Consider the following 23,217-nt stretch of genomic DNA (forward strand, 5'->3'; position numbering starts at 1 on the left):
AGCTGTCATTATTAATGAATTTCCACAAGTGTCTGATTGGATTGAAGCATCTCCAGTGCAGCTTTAAAAACTTGAATTGACACAAGGTTTGTATGATCAGAGCAGCTGCTTTAGAAGGAAAGAAAAGGGTGTGGGTATTCAAATGGGAATCACAAAACTATGATCATGAAAGATCATACCAACTTGTCATAAACCCTCTGTGAAAGCCTGAGAGAGAAAGACAGGGACCTAACCAACAAGATTTTTGACCTCTAAACCAAAAGAAAACAGTAGTAGACAAGGTAGTGATTGCTCAGAGGGAAAGAAAATTCAGAAAGGGTGGTCTTTGTTGGATTTAGGTGCCCTGTGTCACTGTGATAATGTAAATGTGGCCATAGTTTGGCTTGTGTTGAGAAGTCCTGTATCATATTTGTTGATCTTGTCTTAAAATGAAACCATAGCAGTTCCTCACAGCTCCTCTTTAAGGATTTTGCAGTTACTGGTGGTGGCAGTCGTGTGTTGCCTCCTTTTCCCACCTTTTTTTTTAAATTTTCAATTCCCCAAAGAGCTTTGTGGTTTTGTTCTTGCATTCCATTTTCCTTTCTTTTCCTTCTCTCCATTCTAGCCAGCTACTTTTGGGAGGGACGGGAATAGCCACTGACTGCAGTACATGATTTCATCTTCTTGTAACCCTAGGGAAGATAATAGGCAATTTACTTCTGTAGAAGGAGAGAACAGGAAATCTTGTCTTATAGGAAAATATGGTTTTGTTCTTGGATTTAAAATAAAAAATTACTCTGCTCCTCATTCAGGAGGAATGCCTGTGATTGTAGTAATTGTTCAAAGCTCGAACTGTGAGAGACAGACAAGGTTTAAGAAAATGTGACAAACGTAAAGATGTGTTAGGGTAGTCTTAATACAGGCTTTTTGTGTGCTTGAGGAAAGCAGGCGATCCACTAGTGCAGGGTTGCAAAGATGAACTTGTTTCATGTGGTTTTAATCAAAGCTGGGATGCCTGGAATTAAGGGTCATCACCCTGCGAGGCACCTTGAGAAGAACTGCTGTTTCAAATAAGGCCATTGCTGACATGAATGTGCACTGAAAGTTATGCTTTGTTAGAAACCAGGCATAGCAACCAAACAAAACCAGAAAGAAAACCCACATATCAACAGAATATCTCAATTTGTATTTTACAGTAATTTATAGTACAGAAAAGAAGGAATATTGTTTCATTGTCCAAGAAAACGAGAAATTTAACTTGCTCAGGCACATCTAATATATTACACAGTAATGATTCTGAGCACTTTTGAGGCCAAACCACACTTGAATAAATTGGCCAGATTTGTTCTTTATTTTATCCACTTCACCCTGCTCCCACAACTGGCTGCAGCATCCTCCTTGCCTCTGCTGGCTGCAGCCACAGCCCTGAGCTTGGGCTCATCAATCTGGTTCCACCCGAAAGAACGCGTGCAAGTGGCTCCTGTGCCCTCCATGGTGCTCCCCAGTACTCCCAGATCTTGACTGGGACACAGGGGCAGACAAACCTACCTCACACTCAGCCTGACAGGCTTCACACTGTGCATGGCTCTGTCATATGCCAGAGCCCTTTGCAGAGCCACAGCTCATCAGGTACCACACACTTCCTCTGCCAAGAGCTTGTTTTGGGTGTCTCAGAGGTCATGATGCCTTGCTTTCTATGCACTCTAACAGGGAGGAGATAAAGGTTCATCACAACTGCATCTTCAGCTGATGGTAAAAAATCGAATGTGAGTTCAGTGCCCCAAGAAGCTGCAGGATCTGGATCAGAAGTTAAAGCTGCAGTTGTTTCTGTCAGTGATGCTGGGTGGTAGCAGTATTAATTTTTTTGAAAAAAGAGATGAAGATAACATTAGAAACCCACAGCTCCATGGTTTTGGTCTAGGTTTTGCATTTGATTTAATCTCTTGACATTAAAATAGAGTTGGACATAGCTTAATACAATGCAGTTTTACCAGGTCATGGGTACTTGTTCCCTTGTTGCCTAGCTATCCTGAGTACAAATAAACAAAGCATTCAAGGAAGGCATAGTTCTGGATGGGGAGAAGGGCTTAAATGTTGTTCTGTAAGACTTAACTAAGCAGATGAAAATAGGTTCTGACACATTTATCCTGGGCTTTTCTGGTGCAGAGCTAGCCTTGTTTTTCGGCCAAAAATCAGTCAAATTCATGTTAGGATTAAAAATATGAACTTATCTGAGGAGAAAAAACTCAAAGATAAGACTGCAGTAACATATGACAGCCCTCTGTGTGATGCTGCACCAAAGTCTACTTGTCCCATTACTTAGAAAAGAGGATTGTTGGATGTCTCCATGGGGACTGGACCCATCTCCCCCACAGTGGCCACTGGAGATCTAACAGCACAGCTACCAGTAGGGCTTCATAAAGAAATTCCAATGTGCTTTACCCTTTGCATCCTTCAGATATTCAGAAGCAAGTTTGAACAGAGAACTGGAAGCCTGAAATTTCTTGTTACCTCTCTTGACACAAAGGATTTAATGATGAAGGACTGTCATAAAAGGATGAGGCAGAGCAATTGTCTAGATGTGGCCAAAGGTAGTTACACTTTTAGGGTCATTTGAATTTGAATCTCTAGTAATCTTAAATTGAAAAATTAGATTTATGTTATGCAGGGGACAGAGAAAACAGAAGGAAAATACCAAACACTTTTCCTGTGTTTCCACTTATTAAGCAAGGGAACCCCAATGCCCACTGTTGAGGAATGGGATAGTGTGGGCCTCACTTGTACTGAGTAGCATAAGGTTCTTAAAGAAACCCACAAACCACTGCAGAGCACACCTGGGGTCTCTTGTTTTCCAAATTTAGCTGCACAAGAGGAACTGCTACTTTTTTTCCCCCAAACTTTGAATTCAATCCAGTCTTTCCAAGCTTCATGCTTAGAACATTTATGTTGTGTGAGAATTCGATAAGCTGTCTTGAAATTTATGTACCTTACTATTTTGTGTACAAATGTAGCAAATCAGCAATATTAGCAAATTCTGCCTGAAAGATACTAGCAACAGACTTCTTCCTATCTGTGTTCTCGTACTGCACTTGGGATGAAGCTTATTGTCATTTTGGATCAGCTTGCAGTTACGTTATTGAACCCAAACAAAGAAATCTAGACAAAAAAATTTCCTAAATAGGACAAGATGGTTGCATCGCCAGTGCTCTAAAATTCAGCATGCAGTAGACTGCCAGAATGTGAGTATATTTTTGTTTTTCCTTCTGCCTGCCAAGCCTAGTTAAATACTGAAGCATAATAGTAATAGCATCCTGTAACAGGATGTTGCTATTTGCAAGCATCTATAGGTGATTTTTGCTGGGAACTAGCAACTTCTGTATTTCATATCAACACTTTCAAAGACATGTTTAGCTGATGGTTGTTTGAATGCATAACATGTAAACTATCCAATATTTCATCTGTATACTGTTCTGTTTTGGGACATCCTATCTATAGGGCCATAAAAGTTCTTTCATTACTGTCCCTGATCCTCTTTTCATTTGGGCTCTATTTTTGGTGTGAGGAGTAGAAATAATAGTAGGGTTTTTCTACAAGAGCCTTACCCTTACTGAAAGACAAAAACCCCCAAATAAATTTGGCATGTCTTCAAAGCCCTCTCAGCAGTACAGATGTCTTCTTGTTCTATAGTCCAAACAGTTTTCTTAGACCCCCCCCACCTGCTGGCTGAAGTAAATTTGCTCAGCTGCATAAATGAGAAAGAATTTCATACTGTTTGTTTGAAGGCTTGAGTATGTTTGAAGGCGTGTGAACTAAGTGTAATTACTGTCATGATCATTTACACATTCTTGTGCACACAGTGTTTGTAGTGAAGCAGTTAATACGTTTTAGTTACTGTTCTTTCCTGTTTGATAACCCTCACAATCCCAGACTGAACTTTTGTACTCATCATGCATCAGGGCTTCCCAGTACCTTTACCTGGAATGGTTTCTTTCAAACTTGCCAGTTGAGCTCCCTTCCTTAAAACACCTGACAGATGAAGGAATGGGAAATGTCAGGAAATACATGTATATGCGATTAAACAGGGGGAAGCATAGTGGAGCTCTTTCCCCAGGTAGAAATGACCAAAAAGATGACCCTAACAGCCAGCTGATGTTAGAATTTATGTAGTTGATGTATATGAAGGATTTAGAAGAAAAGGACCAGAAAACCAAGGAGAGAGCAGAAGAAAATAGGGCCAAGGTTAGGTTAGACTAAGCAATACAAGGTGTTTGAAAACAGCTTCTTAGACCAAGGTAATTCAGAAGTGGATAATTCAAGGGTGAAAGTTGTGTGCTTATGTCTCTGTGCAAAAGGAAATCAGAGGAGCACACTATGGGTGTCAGAGCCCACAGAGGGATGAGGGACAATGAGACTTTAGATCAGGCTCTGACTGCAAAATGTGTTCAGAACTGATCCACTTAACAACTCAAATGTGATAAAGACAGATTTGCAGGTAAGAGCAGTAGTTGGAAACCCAAGTCCTAACTATTTCCAGAAAAAGCTGTATCTGACTCATACGTTTAGGCCCTGGCCTGTAATGTGGGACTATTCTGTGTGGATTCATAACTCATCCCTGCCCCTCATCAGCTCTTTGTAACTCCTGCAATAATTACTGCAACCAGCTCTTCCAATGGAGCCCTTCAGCATGTTGCATCGCCATTAATCAGTTCTGCTGATCACATCAATATGAAAACTAAACTTTTATGTTTCTAAAATGAGTTTGCTGGAGCAATCTTGGGCCCAAGTTAAAAACTAGGTCCTGGCATCCAAATGCCTCAAAATAAATAAGCACAAAATATTACAGAATTCTCACCCACATTGCAGGAGTTTAAAATGAGTTAAGCTAGGAAGTTTGAGTAATATTTCAGACTTTTTGGTTTGTACTCCATCTTTAGCTCCATTAGATTACACTTTGATTAATAGAACCTGTTGTCACCCTTGTTCTGTGCATCAGGCTATGATTTTTCAGAAGTAATTATTGCAGTTATACAACAAGGTTTGAAACTGGCTGTGCTTTCTCTTGCAGTTTTGATTTTAGCTATTCTAAGGAACATGCTAAAAATGTTGTTTTACAGCTGTGGCCGTATCTTGCATGTGTACTGTCAAAAATGGACTAGATTGACATTTAGTAGTTTAGCTCCTGGCAGGAGTTGGATATTTGTCAGCACCACTGGTCCATAACCAAAAAAGGTATTACTTGGAGAAAAAAAAAATCTTTCAAACAATCTAGATTTCTACTTCTGAGTGCAAAAAAACAGGCAAAAGCTATTTTATATTGTGAGCATGGAGATTTTCCTCCAGCAAAAGTATCTGTTAAGTTTTCTTCCATAATGATTGGTTTAAATTCAGGCGTTCAAAATACACCAAGTTGGAATTCTGGTGGTGCTGTGTGTAAATTTGTGTTGCTATGAGCTGAGGCTGCCAACTAATGCATAGAAGAACTCAGAAACCAAGAAAGTGGAACACTAAGGGGAGGCAGCCACAGGAAAGGGACTCAGGGAAAGGACTTAACTTTCAAGTTGTGTGCTTGACCTCTGTCAGTCATTTGCTCTGCAGTAGGAAAAATATAAACTAAACCATTGGCCTTTGCAACTTTGAGAAGGCTGCTTTACAGGAACTTGTCATTTTCAACCTTTGAAGGAAATAGGAGCTCAGCTGCAAATTCCAGAGCAGTTTGAGGTAACATTTTTATGGACTATCACTACACTTTCTTTGGAATCTTTTTTTCATATACACAATGTATGTTGCTGCCTGCCCTATTATTTTTTGTAAGATTGTTTCCTTTATTTCTCATTGTTGCCTTGTATTTATCTTCATTATCCTTTTTTTCTTTTAGGCAGGAAATCATAATTTGAGAATACCACCTAAAAGCCAAGGTACTTCTTTATTCAACACTTTTAAGTATTTCTGTTGTCTCTGCTGAACATTGTATTATTCCCCTGAATATATGACCTAGCAGTCTTTTGCAGTATATGCTCTTCTCATAGCTATTGTTGTGTATTACTACATTTTTCACTTTGATTTTTCACTTAGACGTAAGTATCTGCAAAAGCTACCATCAAGGAAGTCTAAGCAGTAGGGAAATCCACTCCTATATTGCTCAAAGAACCCACTTGTCTCAATTGCAAGCTGCACTTTCTCACACCCCGTTTCTTCCTAAATCTCTGGCTTTAGTATGAAGTGCAATGGCTGTTATAAAAAAATAATAGGTGTTTGCTGGCTGATGAATACCTATACCAGTGCCAGATAAATTAAATCTAGAGTCCTGAAAATACTCAGGATGCTTCCTTTTAAATTAAGAAAATCACTCTCATTAAATCAATTAGGTAGCACTTAGAGGAAAATTGATCTAGGATATCTGAAGGCATTAGTAAAGTGTTGGGTTGTTTCTACTCCATTAGGGTTATATCCTGGCCAGTGGTTTGATCAGGATATTTGGAAAATCTGGAGCCATTCTACCAGAGGAACTGTTGCCCTCTCTGCAGGTGTTCAGCAGGAGTCCTCAGCAGAAGGGGGAAGGACGGGTTTGCTCACAGTTGTGCTCTCTCATGCTGTTACTGCTGGTTCACTTTGATCCACAAACCAAGGCAGCAGCTCCTCAATCTCTGTGGGGAAAGCAGTGCCTTGCTGTATCTCTGCCTGCTGTAGATCCTGAAAAATGACCAGTGTCAGAGTGGCCAAGGTGGGTCCCCACCACGTGTGCCAGCCTAAACACAATCATATCCTCAGCACATTTGCAACTGTGCAATGCAGCGGCTCATGTTAGAAAGCATGAATAGCTCAATATGGTATAAAGAAATCTGTAAAGCCTCCAAATTCTGTGGTCATAACCCTTTCTGATTTAGGGAAACTGTTTATTTTAATAGTTCACTTAGTTCTACTGATGCACTCTTAATTGAATTCAGCTGAATTATTTCCCTGTCTGCTGCCAGCCTTCACCCTCCCACAACTCCCTGGCAACCAGGTCCAGGGTAGGCCTTTAAAAGAGGCACAGACTCTCTTCTGCAGTTGAAATATCACTCCCCTCATTATCAGGCAGAGCACTATCCAGACTACTGTCAAGAATGAGCCTCCTGTCCCAGCTGGCCTCCCATTCCCAGCAGCAGGACCCTTCCCAAATGGCAACCTTCTAGGTCCTCACAATGAACAGCACTTTGGGACAGCAGCAGCAGCAACAACAGTTTCACCCACGCCTTTTTAAAAATGTGATATCTATAAAATATGTATATTTTTAAAATCTATTATATTATAAATTCTGTCATTTGTCTATCTACAATCTACTGCAGTGGTAAAATATGGCTTTGCCTGTAGATCTCCCATCATCAAACGTACCTCATAAAGCATCAGCAGTGCATGGCTAAGCTCTACTGTAAAACCTGGGTTAGACTGTAAAGCATAGAGTCATTATTTCTTGGTTTGCAGAAAGAACTGAGTGCTTGCGACACATCCGTGAACCTTGTTTGGCTAGGACATTCCCAAATGGTCCAACATGAGCAAGTTGGAAGTGGGGTGAAGAGGGTTTTGAAGCTTCTTTTTTTTTTTTTTAACTTGGTTTGAAGACTACAGGACATTCTAGATATATTCAGAAGATTCAAATGCAGTTAGCCTCATGGCAATTTGAAATGCTCAGCATTTTCCTGTAAAATTCCTAGGAATGGGAGTCCAGATTCATCAATAGTCTTGCCAAATTACAGTCAAGATTTTGCTTTCCAAATATGAAAATCCTGTTGAAATCACTTGGTCACTTTCTATTAACTTCAGCCTCAGTTGAACTAATCTTAGGAGAAACACTCAGGGAAAAGTTTCATAGTGCTTCAAGCATGAGAAAATAATAATAAAACACATCTACTAGCATTTTGGGAAACTTTTATATAAATGGACAACATTGGAAATTAGCTTTCAAACAAAAACCACATAATAGTCTGAAATTTAAGGGAATGTGGCTTGACTACAAGGGACAAATTCCTTTATATTGTATAAATACTAAGGAGAAATAAAATAAAAATTTTCTAAAATTCTCATGCTATATTAGCAATATGCAAATAACTAGTGCTGAACTTGGAAAAAAAATTAAATTTTTCCATGTTTTTCATGGAACACTTGCTAAACAGCCAGCATCCCTCACCCAGCTACTGCATGAGCAAGCCTGCATTTTTTCAATGCATGTTCCTAAGATGAACTGATCACAAATCCTGTTAAAACTTTGCTTTATGAGACATAACCCCAGTTTCTCCCCCTGAAAGGCAGGATACTCAAGTGCTGCAGCACTAAGAGAAGCGGAACTGTAAGTGGCATGCTGAAGACATGATTTTGTTTATAAAACTGTAAAAAACTAAGATCAGGGCTGTAAGGAAACAATGCTGACTCATAAAGATTAACAAAAGTTTTTATGTCCTAACTTTACTATTGTATCCTTTGTGGCATTGCAGGGAAGGCAATGCAGGGAGTAATACAATAATATTCCCTTATGGCATTTGCAGACTCTACTGTGTGCAGCATTAATATTGTTTTATTGGAATAATGTTATAATTTTCATCAGTTTAACTGATAGTGTTGGTGTCTGGGGGAATTTCCAAGTACCTGAAGTACATGGGCTGCAGTAGCAAAGTCCCATTATCTGTGCATAGCTGAGTAGGGGATCGTTCCCCAGCTCGATGTCTGGTTTTGGTAGCCAGTGATTTGCCTGGTGCATGCAGGAGCTCACTGCCAGACTAGACCAGACCAGAATCAAGTAAATTAAAATTTCCTTAAGAAAGGGGATTTCTGCCTTATCTGTAGAACTGAAACTAGGGCAGAATGTTTTAGTCTTTCCTGACCTTTTCCCTTCCCTTCAAAATACTACAGTATTAGGTTGACTTACAGCATTCTGAAAAACTTCATATTTTGCTTTTTCAAACTGTCCTTATCATGCCCAAAATAGAAGATAATTTGGTTTGATTTTATTAAAATCTTTTCTGAACTTTTTACACTGTAGCTATTCTTCCCAAATGAGTCATACAATAACCATTCCCAGTTTGTAGTCAGTTCTCCAAAGAAGCAGAATTAAAAAGAAACAACTTCCTTTTAAGGGAATGAGACCTGTTTGTAAAGATAAACCTCTTTCTGTTTCTATTTGAAGACATTCTCCATAACCCAAGAATTGATAGTTATAAACACACTACCTACTTTATTTGGACTACAAAAACAGTCCTAGCTATAGAACATTGTTTAATTTAGCCTAAAGCATCTGTAATACACTCACACATAAGGGCATTGTTGAAACCACACGTGCAACATGTCAAATGAGCAGCAAGTTTACCAGAAATCTGTAAGAAACAGCTTGACATTTGTTTGAGTTCCTTTCATGTAATATTTTAAAATCGATTAATTTAAACAAAGGAGTATTTAATATTTATGTGAAATTAAAACAGTTCAAGAGTATGTAATTGTATAACTAAGCTAACAGCAATTTCTTTTAAAGTGCTGTATGGTTCCCAAAAGGAATCATGCTGCTTCAATGCTAGACAATACATATGCTCTTAGGATTTGGGAAAATATAATTTGCTGTGACAATCCATGAACCTCTGAAAGCCACTGTTATTTTAATAGCGGCTTTGTTGTGCTACTCAATTCTGTCCATAGAAACTGTAACAGGTATTTAAGTGTCCTCACTGGGCATTTTGTTCTCAGACTGTGGGCCTGCCAAGCTTATTCCATCAGCTCTGCAACCAGCAAATACCAGTTTCTCTAGTACCACATGAAAAAAAATTAAAACATTAAAAGCTTGAGATTACTTATTACTTGGGTTTTTTTCTCCCTTGGGAGTGGGATCACTTTGCAATCCAGGACATCCAGAAATGTATTCTAATCTTAATGGAAGCTGGAATTCAGGTAAGAACCAGATACTGGTACTGTAAGGAAAGTTGCATTTGTCAGGAGACCCACAGTAAGTTTTAAAAAGTTGGGCTATGGGGATTTTTTAAGATATCTGACAATCATTTCAAGATATTAATTTTTAAAGTATAAAATGTATGAATGTATGCAAATTAAACTATTTCACTGGATCTGTTACTTATATAGGAAAGTAAGAATAGAGTTATACATTAGTTAAAGGTTGAAGGGGACAAAAACCTGATATTAATTCAGACACATAAGCAGAGATGAATTGTTAAAGTTGTATTGCCATCCATTTAGCTCTGAACCCCTGACACGATATTTTATTAGAGAGGTGGAGACAACAGAATCCTTTGTAACAGAGATTTATGTTACCAGAGGAGCTACAGCAGACTTTTTCTGTGTTGTTAAAATAAATTAATCACCCCCAGCAGGGGAGCGTCCTTGAATTACAATGGTTGCATTATTCAGAAACTGTAGATTGAATTTTTAAGGAAATCCAAAAGGCATGGAGATTGGGAAGGAGCCAGTTGTTTTTTTAATGCTGCCATTTTTGACAATTCTTAATATAAGAATCTGGAGTATTGTTTCAAGCAGACCTTTGGCATACATTTTTTATGATTTAATTTTCTTCCTCTGAATTACTATTTTTATGTATTAGCACAAACATAATACGGCATCTCTCATCCCAGATACATGCTGAAGTACTTTCATGTTCTTTGTCCAAGATCTGTGCCAGCTTTCAGACATTTGCTAAGTCAAGGATGCAGTTCCATAGACAGAAGGCTGCATCCCACACGTTGATGAAATGCATCGATCCTATAGCAGGACCAGCCCAATGTGCTCCTTCTGGGAGCTGAAGTAATGTTTTCCAAACAAACCTTTCACAGAGGAAAGGGATGCAGGGTAACTGATGCCATTAGATCATACGCATGAGTTTGGTTCAAAATATTTTTTAGATGTGAAATTCCTGCAGAGGGTCAGAGCCTCCAGGTGCACATTTCTTGCCAGGATCACTGAGGGATGGACTCAGCAGGGAACGGCCACATGCTGAACACACAGCGTTGACTTTCTGCAACGCTGGTTCTGTCAAGGAGGAAGGGCCTTGAAAAACATCACCATGTGAAGTCCTATTATTTATGTTGAGGCACAGCTTTTATTTTTAGCATGGATGTAATTTTTATAAAACTGCTGCTATAATGTTAATTTTTATAAAACATACTGCTAAGTATGACAGATAAATATCACTGATATTGCGTTTAAATTAAATCCTGGTCTCTTCCAAAATTTTAAATAATAGAAATAAGGATTAAGAAACATAACAGGAAAATGCTATGAGACTAAAATAAAAAGTATTTTCAAATCTTACTCAGATGTTAGAATAATAATAATTTTAAAGAATTTTCTAAAAATAACAACAAAAGAAACAAGCACATGCAAATGCACACGATAATCTTGACTGTATCATACATCTGGAAAATACAAGTGCACATGAAAGAGCTGCTCATTTTGAGGATTTAATTTAATAACTCATCCTGCTCAAGAAGATTAACATGTGGCCATAAAAAACCTGCTTGCCATCAGATTTCACCCCAACATGGTCATAGAAAGATTCCAGATAGCCAAAGTTGTATTACTCTAGGATAGCAGCATCCCTTTTCATTTTGTGTGGCTACTGTTGCTCCAACTTTGCTCCAAGATGTCCTGCGTATTTTTCAACTATTAAATGATTCATCTGACTTGGCTGCATTGTTGTAGAACCTCCAAATAACCTTACTGTGTTTAAATCCTAAACCGTGCTACATCCTTGTGACTTGATTTTTAGACTGAAAACTGCATAGGAAAACAACAAATAACTGCATCTTGTACCAATTAAGAGGCACCTTTTGTAAGTACTTTTGAAATGAAGACTCTGGCAGCTACAAATCCAAAATCCCCCATGTGACATTTCCCTATGGAAAATCCATCAACTCCCAACAAAGGTCAAATACTAACTTGAAAACAGGAGACAAAAGCAGAAGAGGAAATGGACATCATTGCCTTCTCCTCTCACAAGCACTGTGCTGCTTTCAGAGCTTATTTCTGAAAGAAAAAGCAGTCTCAAGGAACATCTGGCAATATGTTACAACATAGGGTGTTAGTGACAGCATAGGGTGAATTTTCCAAAGAGTGTAAGGAAGCCCCTGGTAATGTTGAAGTCAGTTCTGATGTGCAGCATTTTTCCAAATGCCAAGCACCAAACAAAAGAAGTAGAGGCCATGAGGAACTTATGAAGGCACAGGTATTAACTGAAAAGACATTTATGTGAATTGGTTCCATAATTTTGTATTTGTTTCCTGAGCAAGTGCTTCCCAACAATTCAAATTACTATGTACCTTGAAAATTGATTGGTTGTGTAACTCCTTATCTCATGACACTGATTTTAGCTTTTTAAGAAACTCTTACAGTCACAGTTTTCAGTATGCTGGTGATGTAAGGAGTCATTTTAAAACTAACTGAAGATCAGAAGTGTCCTTTTAAGCAACTGAATAGGAATGTGAAAATGTACAGTGCTCTTTTTCTCCTAAAAGATGATAAACTGACTCAGACTGCCTCAGAAGACTTTGCTGACACCTCTTACTAATATAACTTTGAGAGAAAGCTCCTATTATATAAACTGTGAGTATCTCCAAGTTTCTCTGGGAAGCACACTTTCTAAGGATGATGTCTTTAAAAAGATGTCACAGGCCAGCACCTCCATTAATTAAATTCAGTGTTAGAATTAGTGTCCAGTTTCCTTTTCTCTTTATTATTTTGCCCTGAAACATACCTTTTTCTTATTAACTTATATAATTAATTGAAAAAGCACAGCAAAAGCATTTTAATGTCACTGTGTTGGAGAGGATTGTACATTCTTTTAGCATGGACTAGTCAAAACCAGCCAAGTGCAGTTGTGTCAGGATCTGTATTTGAGATACTGCTTTAGGGAGGGACTAAATGTGTTCAAATAACAGAGAAACTAGAGGTACAAAAGGCCTGTGTGAGCCAAGTTAAATGGCCAAAAGGAAACCCAAGCACATGAAAATATCTGGCCTGAGAGCATCTTGCAAATGTGAAACTGAAGAAATCCACAAAAGTTCATGAAAACTTTAAAATTAAACTAAACAGTGCAATTTTTGCTTTAAGGGACATACAGGTATAACATGAATATGAATCCCCATGGATGTGAATTATATGTAAATCCCCATGGGTGAACACTGCTTTCTGTAGTACTACTCTGAAAGCAAAGAGGATTTTGTAACATATCCTTTCTTCTCATAATGATCTGATGGAAAGTTATTGGAAGAAGCTTTTTAGTTGTTTATCAGACAAGAGAGACACTGCATAGGGCTGAAGCGAGGTAACTCCTACAGCTGTGAATCATTGGGTCTGCCTCTGGAACATTTGATTCAGTCATTGGAATAAATCATATTCCTTGCTCTTGATGGACCATACCTGCCCACAAACATGGAACAATGAGTATTTTTCAACCTTTAAAAAAGTATTTGGGTCTAGAGCAGTAAAAGGTTTTGGGGAAAGATTTGGTTTGGCTCTCATTTTAGGTGAGCTTGATTGCCATGCTGTTGCCTACAGCAACACTCAAAACAGCCAAAAAGAAAGCATTTTCCATAAGAAGAAGGGTTCCTTCCCACCCTTTGCAGATTCAGCTGATTATGCAAAAACATTATCCCATTTCTCCCTGTCTATTTTTATCCCAGGGCCCAGCAGCTGATGAACTGTGCCAGGGTTTAATTCTTGAGCACTGGATGATGCAGGAATCCAGAGGCCTGAATGCAAGTCTGATTTGAACAGGTCAGTGCATCTTTAGTTTTTGCCTGAGTCAATTAGCACCCCATATCAATTTGTGCTAATTCCCAGCCTCTGCAACTTTTGCAGGCCTCTTATGCAAATCAGGCCTGGAAGCAAACAACCAGTGAGTAACCCAGAAGGCTGGTACAGGGCTGGGCACTATTGTTCTCAGGACGTGCATTTCAGTGCTCTGTTTGTTCATAGTGTAACTCTAAAAAAAATGACAGGCCACAACCATAGCTATCTCCTCAGGCTTAATTATCGTAGCCTTTGTACTGTTCTTGCTAGTGTACAAAAAGAAGCATTAATGGATCTTTCACTACATTAAGATTCATAGGATTGTTTCTCACTGTTCCTGTAAATACAGAGGAAGAAAACTGAAACAGAATCACAAGAAGTTTTAAAGTCAAACCCCTTCTCTAGTCACAAATTGTGCCATGAAATCAGAAATGCTTTGATAACCTTATTCTGGGGATGTGGAAAACTGACTTAAAAATGTAGCACGTTTAGGTGCTGCATCAGGGTCCTTGAAAGGAAGATTCAACCATGAAAAATTTAGTTACATCATACCTGTACTACTCATCTGTTAATTTTAAACTATTAAAGTAAAAATGGGCTTAAGCTGCAAAACTCAGATAGATTTCCAACACCATGACTGGTCATGATGCAGTCTTGGATTTGGTGTACTTCATGTTAGTCTATTCTTAATCAAATTAGTAAACTGAAGATCTAGTGTTACAAACTGAAGTCATGACTAAAAGTAAGGGCAGAAAAAGGATAGTGAGGAATTTATTAAAAACACCATTTTAATATAGCTCAAAATTTGATTTAAATTGGATGCAGGACCTGCGAGAGTTCTTACACCTCCAGGGCTCCCAGCCCTGTCTGCTCAGGCTGTCGTCATATTGAGCTGCAAGGAACTGAGGCTTGAGATAATATTTTTCATAATATTTTTAATTATTATTTCACTGCATGTCATCCATAGTTGTGTGTAATATTACTATTTAATGTTCATAATATGGTGTCAGATAGGTGCAGAAATATTTTTTCTCTTTAAAGGATTACAACTGCTTCCTTCTTCTGCAATTCTACTGAGAATAATTTTTAGTCAGGTTGTTTCTAAGATCAAAATTTGTCCTAACTGTAGTGTTATGAAACCACAACTCAAACCATAGTATAAATTTATGGAGCCTTCCTTAAGGGGATTACATTTTATTTGTGTGCAGGGACTAATAAGTAGAAGTGAAAGGAAGATTTGGAATTAGTAATTTCATGTTATGATTTTGATTAATTTGGTATTCTGTGATTCTTGACTTGGTTTATATACAAATTTTCCTAAGGGCATTAATTCTGCTATGTGGTCTGAGTGGAACTGAGCTGAACAATACTTTCAGCTTTAGTAAGAAAACATTAAACCTCTCAACGAAAATCTCTCCAAGGCAGAACTAACTGTCTTTACATTCACCTATCTGTGGTTTTGGGGATTGTGAAGAGCACCATCTAGTGATAATCAATAATGTCAGTATCATGAAAAGGTGATTATTCAAAGTGGACTTAAAGGCACACTGCAAATTCATTTACCAAAGGGACTGGGGGGCTCCAAAGGAAACAGTGTCCTAATTATGGTTTTCAAATGTCAGGTACCTTCCCTCAGATACCCCCAAAAATGCACAATGCATCTAAAGACTGACTTTGACTAACAGTATGAATACCACGAGATAACAACTTTAATACTAAAATTTTGTTTCAAAAGCTAATTATGTAATCTTAATATGCATTCTATAATTAAACTCTCCACTTTTGTGAATGGCTTATTTTATATTCACCAGCATATGCTTATTCCACTGACTGACAATTTACGTGAAACACTTCTAATTTCCTTTTTTTTTTTTTTTGGAAAGCCAACAATTCTGAAACTTTGGTCTCTTTTTCTATGAATGATGTCTAACAGCTGCTCCTTCATGAGGCTCTTAGGCATTAAATAGTATCACATGTAGGAATTTGCTTAAAATATCCATGTTTAATGATAATTTTTCCTAATTTGAAGGATTTTGCAAGCGAGTCTTACACTATCCATCCTGCAAGTATTATTTCAGTATACAGAAAGCTCATTATGAATATATGATAATAAAGAAAGCTATTTATCCCTTTCAGATTACTTCCATATGCATCCTCTATAATTAAATCAGTGGCTTATGGCAGCTGGCCTTTGAAGTGATCGCTGCAAAATAGGAAGATGTAATTTGTGGAACAAAATGCTGATCATTCTATTCCAGCCACATCTGTTAAGCTCTAGGAGTTCAGAGATTTCTGTGCTGAGAGAGTTCATGGAAATAGAAAGTTTCCTGTATTTCTTTCAGTCCAAAGGAAGTTTGGTGGAAGTGATGGGCACTATTATAACCAAATAACAAGGCTTGAAGTTGGAGGCATTTTGCCCACAATTTGCAGTGAATTCACTGAAACTGATGTTTAAGTGAGTAGCTGTACTTTTGTATTTAAATAGAAGTAATACGGTGAGAATGGTAACAGAAAGCAGAGCAAGATTTCCTGGCAGAGAAGACAAGGATTTAGAGAGGTAAGTAGAGAGATGACTGTTTCAGTGGTGGTGGATAAATAAAGATGTCAGAACTCATTATGTGATTCCCCTTGATAGCAGCACACCTTGGGAACGCCTTCTATTACACAGGTACAGACAACAATTGCAATTACTGTTGCACAGCTCTCCATGGAGATGCTGTTCTTACAGATGACAAGCTGGACACTTAGAGCCTTTCCAGAAGGATGCCAGTTAAACTGTTGGAGACACATCTACAAGATGGGTGTGTCATGGAGTTACAGACTTGTCCAGCCACACCTGTGCCTGCTGGAAAAATGTCACCCCCACCTGCCTGGCACTCCTGTCCCTTTCCTCCTTCCTCTCCTCACCTGGGGGTTTCTACACTTCAAACCTGACCAATAAACTGCTCATAGGACTGTTGCCCAAACTGTCAGGTAAAATGAGGTGAGTTAGCAAAGCCCTGATATCTAAATTGTTTAGGGAATACCATTCACCCAACACAGGTCAGTCTGTTTGCACAGCTAAAGAAAATGAGAAGGCAGTTATAAGGAGTGCCTTCAACCAGTAAACATTTGCAATGTTTGCACTGTCTAAATTTTTTCCTTAGCTTACACTGATGCATTATCAGTCCTTTAATTAATGGCTTCTAGTTTCTAGTAATGTCAATCTACTCTGTTCTATTAGCAGTCATTTCTTTCTCTTACAAATAAGCAGATTGAAATGCCTTCAGCTCAAGTGAGTATCTTTGTCCTCACACAGGTTTCCAAAACAAGTTGGAAAAGAAATATACCAAATAATTACCAAATAACTTGAATAAAAGTTACATTATATAACCATGTTGTCACAATACTCCAAAGTCTAAGGTGATCTTTTGTTCCTTAGAAGGAAATTACTTCTGCTAGACACAGAAATCTGTACTAAATAATTCCATAACAAAATCTTCTACACTCTTCCCAATGAGGATTTTTATTCATGATATCTGCTTCCAATTAAAGCAGATATCATTAAAGCAGATTATACAAACTAAGGCCCAATCCTTTGCCCTTTGAAGTCAATGGCAAAGCTCCCAATGAGTTCATGGGAAAAAAGTAACTCCTCTGTTAAGGCTTCCTTTAGTGCAATTTCAACTGTTAGGTTTTTAAAACAGAGCTTCAGCTTTGCCACCTTTGCCTTCAGACAACAAGCAGCTCCTGGTATTCCTGTATTAGGCAGAGAGTACTAGGAAGGGCAAATTTAATCTTATTAAATTATGCTTCCCTGTCATTCTGTTTGCTTTTCTTTCTGTTGCTGTGAAGAGCCGCAATGGACATATAGTGTTTTACATTACTTTTATTTTAGAAACTTTCTATAAATTCAATATTGCAGCAATTTATGCCATATGTGGCATGTTTATGCTATGGAGAAGGTATGAAAGGAAACCAGCAGTATAGAACACCACAGTTTATCTACTTTCTTCATAGTTTTGACCCATTACCAGTTCATCTGCTAATGAATTGTAATATAAAACATGCTTCAAAACCCAAAGCATCCAGTTTCCTAAAAAGGACCATATTTCTAAAATATACTTACAAAAAGGCAAGTTCATAAAATAATGGTTCTACAGTCCAGGATGACATAACACTTTTGAAGCAAAAGGTTACCCATGCATTCAGTGCTTAGTCCCAGATGTAGGAAGGAGATGTAAAACAAAGAAAGATACTTAAGGGATTCAAAATCTATTTCTATAAAGTAGAATGACAATTTGCAGACAGAGTTTCCCTGCTAAAAAAGAGAGAGATGGTCTGTGCTGTGCCCAGGACTGCAGAACATTGTAGAGACCTCAGGGTCTAAACCTGTTGTCTCTGGCAAGCTTAGAGTCAGGTTTTTGTTAGAATTTACCTTCCACATAAGCCACAAATAAGACAGCCACTTTTCAATGTTCTTAGGCCTCCACTGAGAGCAAGGTCCTGAGGTGTTTTGAAGATTTTTGGCCTTCGTGCTCAACACAAGGTTGTATTGGCAGGTAATCAAAACACAGCACTTTGATTGTGGTGCATACTGAAGTGTTCCAGTCTAAATTTTTGTTAGTCTGAGCCTAAAATTCCCACTGATTATGGCACTGACCGATTCTAATGAAATGGTGCAGATGGGATAAATTACAGAAAAGGAAAAAAAAAATCCACTGTGTAACTTGTGTACATTACGTTTGAAATTTAAAACCTTCAAGCTGATATCCAGGGTTTTTTTTACTGCCAGTTTTGTTCCAGCCAGTGCTCATGAGTACTGGTTGCAGTCTAAATATCATCATTTCTATCCATAGCTAATTCTATGCACAGAATTGTTCCTCTTAAAGCTGAAGCGCTCTCTGCTAATCCTTCTCCCTTTATAGAGTGCTAAGCATTTAACTTAGGAAATATGGTCCCTTAAAGTTATTTCTGCTCTAAATACTTCTGCAAATAGGAAGAACACTGACTTCTGCATTTGAAAGAAAAGCCTTCCATGATATGCATAAATTGTTAGCTGTGTCCTCTTAAACAATCAGACACAATCCTAGAGGACTCTGTAAATAACATTTCCTGTTGTGATATTTTAATGTGAACTTGGCCAGAAATCTTACTATTACATTCACATTCAAAATAAGAATGCAATGGCAGAAAATACAGAACAATGACAAGTAGTAATGTCTTCCAGTGTATTTTAAATATTTCCAGCAAAGAAAATACAAAATGAAGCAAAGCTCTATACAAAGCAGCTAATCTAATTTAGTAGGAATACGCTGTTTGTTTCTTTTTAGTTTGTTTAGTTTAAATCCGTGTGAATTATGGTGTTCATTCTATTCCATTGAAAATGTGCCTAGCGTGAGAGCTGGAAAAGCATCAGTTGGAAATAAGCACAAATGAATAATGCCATGTATCCAAAGCATGCTTGTATTGGCTAAATACTGTGGGAAGCATGCCAAAACCAGCTTGGTATGTAGTCCTGTATATCCAAAATGGGGTATACACTCATGTGCTAATTCAGCCTACAGCTTTTAAACAACTAGATGGGACTTCAGTGCTAAACATTTCCACTGGCACAATGGCTGGAATGCAAAAGCTTAAAAGTAGGGAACACAGAGCCCTAACCTTTAGAAGAACATGTAAACCTTTGTTGGTTAAGGTGCATGGATTTTTTTCTTCATTATTTTTCCAACTAGCACTGGCAGATTTTTTTAGAACAGAGTTATTTAGCAGTGGCCTATTTTAGCTAGATTAGGGGAACCTTACTTTGTTCCTCTGTTTTGCAAAATAAATTAACTTAAGCTCCAGAAAGCACAGCTTCTTCCAATCTGTCAGTGAAGTTTGGTAATTTACTTAAATACAAGCTGAACTATGTCATCTAAACACACGCAAAAATGTATTGGTTATTAAATTGGGTCAAGGCTCGTAAAACAGTCAAAATCCTCTCCATTAAAGATAAACCCACAATCTTCCACATAAGTCCTCGTGTGAAAGAATATGTAAATATGCCTTAAAGGGTTTTCCAAATATCAGCAAATACCAGCTGTGTCAGATGGTCTGAAGGGTGAATTTGAGAATAAGAGTCTGTCCAGGCTGCAAAAACAAACTATGTTTGGAAATGTATTAGCCAGCAAATTTAAACAAACACTTTTAAATGCAGGCCAAGTAAGGCAAGCTGTGTTTAAAATCATGTAGGTTGACTCTAAACTCCCCTCCTTTGCTGCTGAAGTTCAAATAGCATGTTTTAAACATGACTTGTTCTGCTGATTGCTATTGCATAAAGTTGTGCTCAAATCCTGCTTAATATGTCAGGTGAACGAGGCAGGATAAGCACGGTGGTGTTAGCCCAGTGCTGAGCCTTCACCCAGCTCGCTGAGAACTGCAGTTCCAAACAGTGATGGAGAGGAAGATCCTGCTTTCACTAACTTCATTTACCTGCCTGCAAGTGGGAGCATTTTCCAGGGGTGACAATGTATGAGCATGAAAACAACTTAAAAAGGTTTCCTTCAACCCAGCAGCTGTGATATCTTTTGTGGATAGACCAACTGTTTGCTTATATATATATTACACATATGTGACTGTGGTGTGTTTTGCCTTACCGCAGGATCCAAAGCATAACTGTGCTAACATGTCTCACCCCTTATTTCTTTTCTGCTAGACAAAGTGTAGAGGTCAACTTGACAAAAACCTCTTGTGGTTGTTCTGTATGTGTCAAGTATTTTGGATAAACACAGAGAAAAAGCCAAATTACCACAACACAGCCCACTTCTGTTTACATCCGGTGTTAAGTAATCATATTCAGATATTACTTTTCACACTGTTGGTTCAGGTTATTCCCAAGTCTTTGAGTTTCACTTTCTGTTTCAGGTTCCAATGAATCCAAAATGATGAAACTGAGACTTGAAATCTGAGCATGTTGATGGACAAGGGCACAAGTCTAAAATGACCAGGCAGCCAGCTGTCACATGTCATTACTAAGTCAAAGGTAAAACTACAATTTGGGAAGCAGTAGCAGAAGCCTCCTTGTAAGCATGTGTTCATTTTTACTTTTAGGATACTAATCTTTATTTCCTTTGAAATGCTTATAGGTCTGAGTCACGCAACTTGCCTCCCTTAAATATTAGAACTATTTGGTTAAGTTCCCAAACTTGAATTACCAAGACTTTAACAGATACAAACAATGAGTTCATCAAATTACTCTTTGGTGCAGGTAACAAATATGCTCAGAATAATGTACCTCTCTTGCAAAGATGATTTAATAGAGTCACATTGTAAATTAATATAAATCTAATCATCTATAGGACAACTTCATCAAATTACCTGTTGCAAAAGACATGCGTCTTAAAAGATATAACTTTACTGTTAACTATTGTTAAGTATTAATAGAAAAAGCCACTGGACTTTCTTTCAAATGCTAGTTCAGAAAATCAGCCACTATTTTGTATATATTTTAAATTAAAAACTGCAAAGAAATTTTCAAGAAGAAAAACCAGGATGACATTAATTTTAAAAATATTCTTTCATATATCTTATGGTAAAATGAAAAGGACATCATGCACTGCTTAGCTTTTATATATCTTGAATACTTATTCTTCTAGGGTCACTGCTACACTGAGCTTTCCCATCTCCTGCTTTGGGTAAGCCATCCTACAGCACAACACTGACATGGTTTAGTGAAGGGATATGCACAACCACTGTTTTCCTTAGCTTTGGACTCATGATGAAACTTTTTTTATAATAACATCCATTTATTAGATAACTTCCTTAGCACAGTATGTCTTTGGGTATAGCCTTTAAAATACTTTATTTTAAAGGCCTTATGTAATATTGGGATAGTATATAGAATATGCAAATTCTTTTTAACTGAAAATAAGTTTTTATTAAGTATTTGCAACATTATCGGACTTCACAAAGTAAGTTGGTGTACAGAGCCAGGGTTTAGAGGAGAATTGTTAAATACTTCTTCTGCCTCTACAGAAAATGAGTCAAATTTATGTCTTGAATAAGGGTTTAAAATAGACAAGCAGAATAATACTTTCTCATATTTCAGAAAAATCCATTTGTTGCAATCTCACACTTACAAATTACTGAAAGATCTTGAATCTAATTTAGTGGCTGTAAAATTATTTGCTAATGAAAATTGCTTGTTTTATCTGCAAAAGTACTTGTGAAAAAGTACTGAGATATTTTTTGGTAAAAGGTTTGTCTTTATCTCTCCATTAACATTTTGCATGGTAATGGAAGACAATAATTTATACTCCAGGGAAAACTCTCATGGATTTCAGTGGGAATGCTACTTGAATATATGCTCTAGGAGCTAGGCAGAGGGGGGATGGTTTTCATATTCTTTATAAATGTAATAAATGTAATAAAACTATTTTAAAAGGCATAAAACAAACACAATTTCTGGCAGTGAGCTGCAGTGACTTTTCCCATCAGCTTTAAAAACAGTATGTTTCCTTTATCAAAGAGTAGGGAGTGTGAATTTGGGAATTTTGTGTCCTGACATATTTTAATGGATTATCTCATTTCCCTCTATTTCATATCCCTCTTCACTTTAGATATATTTCACAATCACTTCTCCACTCATGACCAGAACCTGAGTGCCCTTCCCTCCACTCTAACAAGGGTAAGCAACCCCTCTGGAGCCTTTCCCTTAAAAACAAACTTTTACCTGTGAGTTTTTTTCCTAAAAATACCTAGTATTATTTTTCTAAATATATTTTCCTGAGGATTTTCCCATTAGAAAATACTGTGTATTATTGAATATACAATATTACTGTGTATTACTGTAAATACATTAATGTAAGGTCCAACTACCTCAAGTCTCAACGTTTATACCCAGACTTAAGTGGCCCAGTCTAAGATGTGAACATGAAAAAAAAAAAAAAAAACCAAAAAAACAAACAAACTACCCTTGAATAGACCATTTTTATGAGGAAAACTAAAGTTTAGTCAGAATTTTGTGGGTTTTACTTTTGATTTTATGTAATCAAGGCCACTTGCCTTTTGCCATTGTTCACCATTTTTAAATTCTAGCTCCAAGTTTTCACTAGATGGCAGGAGTCCACTGCCCTCTGTATCAGAGGCTTTACTTGCACAGCAACAGTTGCCCACCGGTAGGAAAAATAGTGAACATGTTCAAGTTTTGCAAAACATAGAAAAACAAAAACTTAACAGGAATGAGAAAAAATATTCAGGCCCTCAATAAATCACAGTTCTGTTACTGGATATGGTTAATATGATAGGCTGGAAATAAGTGAAAAGAATAATGAAAGATGTTCTGTTCTTGACAGAGGAGCTAAAAGGACTTTCTCCTATAAAATGAGGTAGATTTATTGTTTCTGCTCTCTGTGAAAAAGTTAGCTGATACAGTAAATTAAAGTTAACTAATAACCAAGTATATTGACACCCTGAGAAAGTTACAGCTTAAATACTAAACTGCTGATCGAAAATACTATA

At 37.5% G+C, this 23,217-nt stretch overlaps 1 protein-coding gene across 2 annotated transcripts in view; it reads right to left on the reverse strand.

Annotated features, from left to right (window-relative positions):
• The window catches only part of SYNPO2 (synaptopodin 2), a 74,025-nt gene that overhangs the window by 49,452 nt on the left and 1,356 nt on the right, over nucleotides 1–23,217 (reverse strand). The gene's annotated exons all lie outside the window — the stretch shown is intronic.

Source organism: Vidua chalybeata, chromosome 4 (genome assembly GCF_026979565.1).
Source record: "Vidua chalybeata isolate OUT-0048 chromosome 4, bVidCha1 merged haplotype, whole genome shotgun sequence".
Classification (NCBI taxonomy): domain Eukaryota; kingdom Metazoa; phylum Chordata; class Aves; order Passeriformes; family Viduidae; genus Vidua; species Vidua chalybeata.